Source organism: Oncorhynchus gorbuscha, linkage group LG09, assembly GCF_021184085.1.
Source record: "Oncorhynchus gorbuscha isolate QuinsamMale2020 ecotype Even-year linkage group LG09, OgorEven_v1.0, whole genome shotgun sequence".
NCBI lineage: Eukaryota > Metazoa > Chordata > Actinopteri > Salmoniformes > Salmonidae > Oncorhynchus > Oncorhynchus gorbuscha.
This window is the reverse complement of record NC_060181.1, coordinates 75862620-75868661: the sequence shown is the minus strand read 5'-3', so window position 1 is coordinate 75868661 and position 6042 is coordinate 75862620.

Genomic DNA, 6042 nt, shown 5'->3' with positions numbered 1-6042 from the left:
TTTATTTGGTCAGGCCAGGGTGTGACATGGGTTATTGTGGTGCGTTTTTGTCATGGGGTGTTTATGGGGTGTCTAGCATAGTCTATGGCTGCCTGAGGCGGTTCTCAATCAGAGTCAGGTGATTTTCGCTGTCTCTGATTGGGAACCATATTTAGGCCATTCTTTGAGTATGTCGTGGGTGATTGTTCCTGTCTCTGTGTTAGTGTTCACCAGATAGGCTGTATAGGTTTTCACGTTCCGTTTGTTGTTTTTGTTTGTTCGTGTTTTCATTATTTAAGATGTATCGAACTAACCGCGCTGCATTTTGGTCCGACTCTCCTTCGACGGAAGAAAGCCGTTACACATGGTCTTTTACCAAATAGGGCTATCTTCTGTATACCACCCCAACCTTGTCACAACACAACTGATTGGCTCAAACGCATTCAGAAGTAAATAAATTACACTATTTAACTTCTAACAAGGCACACCAGTTAAATTAAATGCATTCCAGGAGACTACCTCATGATGCTGGTTGAGAGAATGCCAAGAGTGTGCAAAGCTGTCATCAAGGCAAAGGGTGGCTACTTTGGAGAATCTCAAATCTAAAATATATTTTGATATGTTCAACACTTTTTTGGTTACTACATGATTCCATATGCATTGTTTCATAGTTTTGATGTCTTCAGTATTATTCTACAATGTAGAAAATTGTACAAATAAAGAAAAACCCTGGAATGTGTAGGTGTGTCCAAACTTTTGGCTGCAACAAACACTCAAACTGGACAGTTATATCATAAGCTCTTCATTCAAAGACTCAATCATGGACACTCTTACTGACAGATGTGGCTGCTTTGTGTGATGTATTGTTGTCTCTACCTTCTTGACCTTTGTGCTGTTGACTGTGCCCAATAATGTTTGTACCATGTTGTGTTTCTGACCTGAGTATTCTTTGTTTTCTTTATATATTTTGGTTAGGTCAGGGTGTGACGAGGGTGGTAATATGTGTTTTTGTCTCATCTAGGGTTTTGTATGTCTAGGTGTGTGTGTCTGGTCTAGGCATATTGAAGGTCTATGGTGGCCTGGATTGGCTCCCAATCAGAGGCAGCTGTTTATCATTGTCTCTGATTGGGGAACCTATTTAGGTTGCCATTTTCCAGTTTGGGTTCATGGGTTATTGTCTATGTGATGTTACATGTTAGCAATCTGTATCTATAGCGGTCACAGTTAGTTAGTTAGTTAGTTAGTTAGTTAGTTAGTTAGTTAGTTAGTTAGTTAGTTAGTTAGTTAGTTAGTTAGTTAGTTTGTTTTAGTGTATTTCGTGTTTTTTCTGTATTTCATTAAATCATGCATTCACACTACGCTGCACTTTGGTCTCCTCACTACGACGATCGTGACAGGCGTCGGCTAATGGGGATCGTAATAAATCAAAAGCTAGAAACGAAACAACAACATTGTTTCGAAAGTTGCTTTTAGTTGGCTGGTTTGCTAGATTGACATATACTAAATTAATTTTTAAAGGTATGGGTTGATTGGTATTAAAATACACCAGTTAGGTTATTTTGGACCACCAGGCAGCTGATGTCATGCAGCCTGTCATTTTTGTGTTTATACTTTTTCATAAAGACAACGACAAGCTATAGAATGTTCATGATGTCACTGCGCCAACTGTATACAGACATGATGATAGACTTAGTATAAACCAGCCTTTAGTCTTGAAATCTTTGGTTGTACACTACCGTACTCACTGTTCCGTATCACATGGCCTCACATGTGAACCCTTTAAAAGATGCTTGGGGCTAAGGCTTGAGGGTGTGAACGAAGCTGAATGCATGTAGACAAAGAAGAGCTCTCCAGTATGTGTACTGAAAACATTGTTCCTCAACTGTAGTGTATGATATACAATTGTCTAGCTCTGTACTTTTATCCAATGTAAAAAACACATTTTCAAATGTTGATATATAATCTGTCACATTTGTGGGTCCTTTCTCATTCATTATTCACGATTCATTCAGGACTATCCGTAATCATGGTAGCCTTCACAGTATTAATGTAGAAGTTTTAAGAAACATATTCTATTCACTCCATTCCAGCCATTATTATGAGCCGTTCTCTTCTCAGTAGCCTCCTGTGCGTTCAATGCCATAGTGCCCTCCAAGCTTATTACTAAGCTAAGGACCCTGGAACTGAACACCTCCCACTGCAACTGGATCCTGGACTGGTGGTAAGAGAAGGCAACAAAACATCTGGCATTTTGACCCTCAACACGGGGGCCCCTCAGGGTGCATGCTTAGTCCCCTCCTGTACTCCCTGTTCACCCACAACTTTGTGACTGAGTACACCAATGTTAAATTTGCAGACAACACGGCGGTGATAGGAGCTGATCGTGTACTACAGGAAGCGTAGTGCCGAGCCCACCCCCATTCACATCGATGGGCCTGTAGCAGAGAGCTTCAAGTTCCACGGTGTCTACATCACCTATCATCAACACAGTTGTAAAGAGGGCACAATGCCTCTTCCCCCTCAGAAGGCTGAAAAGATTTGGCATTGGGCCCTCAGATCCTCAAAAAGTTCTACAGTTGCACCATTTGAGAGCATCTTGTCTGGCAGCATCATCACTTTGTTATGGCAACTGCCTGGCATCCGACCATAGTGCTACAGAGGGTAGTGCGTATGGCCCAGTACATCACTGGGGCCGAGATCCCTGCCATCCAGGACCTCTATACCAGGCGGTGTCAGAGGAAGGCCCTAAAAATGGTCAAATACTCCTGCCACTCAAGTCATAGACTGCTCTCTTTGCTTCCATTTGGCAACCGCTACCAGAGAACCAACTCTGGGACCAAAGGTTCTTTAACAGGTTATACCCCCAAGCCATAAGACAACAGTTCAACAAATGTCTACCGTGACTATTTGCATTGAAATCATTTTTATTTGCACTGACTCTCTTGCACCGGCTCTATGCAGATGCACTGGATTCTACCCACACACTCACACGTACTACAATGACACTCCAACACACACATGGATTACATAGGCCTACATACGCTCAAACACACAAAACATACACACGCATATTGACACCACACACATCCACAGACACTCACACATAGACACACTTTCTCACTCTTCACATACAGTGCTTTCGGAAAGTATTCAGACCCCTTGAATTTTTCCACATTTTGTTATATTGCAACCTTGTTCTAAAATGTATGAAATAAATAAAAAGTCCTCCGCAATCTGCAAACAATACCCCATAATGACAAAGTGAAAACAGGTTTATTGAAATTTTTGCAAATGTATTAAAAAAGTCAAACTGAAATACCTTATTTACATAAGTAGTCCGACCCTTTGCTGTGAGACTCAAAATTGAGCTCAGGTGCATCCTGTTTCCATTGATTATCCTTGAGATGTTTCGACAACTTGATTGGAGTCCACCTATGGTATATTCAATGGATTGGACATGATTTGGAAAAGCTCACACCTTTCTATATAAGGTCCCACAGTTGACAAAGCATTTCAAAGCAAAACCAAGACATGATCAAAGTAATTGTCTTTGAGCTCAAGACAACAGGATTATGTCGAGTCACAGATCTAGGAAGGGTACCACCAAAACATTTCTACAGCATTGAAGGTCCCGAACACAGTGGCCTCCATCATTCTTAAATGGAAGAAGTTTGGAACCACCAAGACCTTTCCTAGAGCTGGCCACCCGGCCCAAACTGAGCAATCGGGGGAGAAGGGTCTTGGTCAGGGAGGTGACCAAACGCGATGGTCCACTCTGACAGAGCTCTAGAGTTCCCCTTTGGAGATGGGGGAACATTCCAGAAGGACAACCATCTCTGCAGCACTCCACCAATGAAGCCTTTATGGTAGAGTGGCCAGACTGAAGACCCTCCTCAGTAAACACATGACAGCCTGCTTGGAGTTTGCCAAAAGGCACCTAAGACTCTCAGACCATGAGAAACAATATTCTCTGGCCTGATGAAACTGATATTGAACTCTGCATGAATGCCAAGCCTCGCATCTGGAGGAAACTTGGCACCATCCCTGCGTGAAGCATGGTGGTGTCAGCATCATGCTGTTGGGATGTTTTTCAGCGGCAAGGAATGAGAGACTAGTCAGGATCGAGGCAAAGGTGAAAGGAGCAAGGTACAGAGAGATCCTTGATGAAAACCTGCTACAGAGTGATAAGGACCTCAAACTGGGCGAAGGTTCACCTTCTAACTGGACAATGACCCTAAGCACACAGCTACTACAACGCAGGAGTGGCTTTGTGACAAGTCTCTGAATGTCCTTCAGTGGATAAGCCCGAGCCCGGACTTTAACCTCTTCTAACATCTCTGAAGAGACCTGAAAATAGCTGTGCAGCAACACTACCCATCCAACCTGACAGAGTTTGAGAGGATCTGAAGAGAAGAATGGGATAAACTCCCCAAATACAGTTGTCCCAAGCTTGTAGCATCATACCCAAGAACCTGTTTTTGCTTTGTCATTATAAGGTATTGTGTGTAGATTGATGAGGGGGAAAAACGATTTAATCAATTTTAGAGTAAGGCGGTAACCTAACAAAATGTGGAAAAAGTAAAGGTGTCTGAATACTTTCCAAAGCACTGTACGCTGCTGCTATTGTGTTTATTTATTTATTTATCTATCCTGATTGCCAAGTCACTTTTACCCCTACCTACATGTACATGTTACCTCAACTATCTCATACTCCTGCACATTGACTCATTAACGATACTCCTTGTATATAGTCTCTTTATTGCTAGTTTCTTGTGTTACTATTTCCTTTTTATTTCTTATATTGTAACTCTGCACTGTTGGAAAAGTCAACACCTGTATTCTGTGCATGTGACAAAGAACATTTGATTTTCTAAGTTATAAAGTTGACTAAAGTAGAGCTCATCTTCTGTTTATAGGTATTTTCACATGGTAATGAGTAATAAGCGATTATATAGAAAGTGCTCATAGATAACTGTAAAGTTACACTTCACTTCAAATAGCCAAGTCAACTAGTGATAACCTAGATATGTACTCCGTGGTGTAATAGTGTTTTTACTTTCACACTTAGATGGTGCTTTCAGAAGCTGACGACACATTTACATTTACATTTAAGTCATTTAGCAGACGCTCTTATCCAGAGCGACTTTACAAATTGGTGCATTCACCTATGACATCCAGTGGAACAACCACTTACAATAGTGCATCTAAATATTTTAAGGGGGGAGGGGGTGAGAAGGATTACTTTATCCTATCCTAGGTATTCCTTAAAGAGGTGGGGTTTCCAAGTGTCTCCGGAAGGTGGTGATTGACCCGCTGTCCTGGCGTCGTGAGGAGTTTGTTCCACCATTGGGGGCCAGAGCAGCGAACAGTTTTGACTGGGCTGAGCGGGAACTGTACTTCTTCTCAGTGGTAGGGAGGCGAGCAGGCCAGAGGTGGATGAACACAGTGCCCTTGTTTGGGTGTAGGGCCTGATCAGAGCCTGGAGGTACTGAGGTGCCGTTCCCCTCACAGCTCCGTAGGCAAGCACCATGGTCTTGTAGCGGATGAGCTTCAACTGGAAGCCAGTGGAGAGAGCGAGGAGCCGGGTGACGTGAGAGAACTTGGGAAGGCTGAACACCAGACGGGCTGCGGCGTTCTGGATGAGTTGTAGGGGTTTAATGGCACAGGCAGGGAGCCCAGCCAACAGCGAGTTGCAGTAATCCAGACGGGAGATGACAAGTGCCTGGATTAGGACCTGCGCCGCTTCCTGTGTGAGGCAGGGTCATACTCTGCCGGATGTTGTGAGCATGAACCCCTGCAGGAACGGGCCACCGCCTTGATGTTGTTGGTGAAACGACAGGGTGTTGTCCAGGATCACGCCAAGGTTCTTAGCGCTCTGGGAGGAGGACACAATGGAGTTGTCAACCGTGATGGCGAGATCATGGAACGGGCAGTCGCTTCGGGAGGAAGAGCAGCTCCGTCTTGCCGAGGTTCAGCTTGAGGTGGTGATCAGTCATCCACTGATATGTCTACCAGACATGCAGAGATGCGAGTCGCCACCTGGTCATCAGGAAGGAAGGAAAG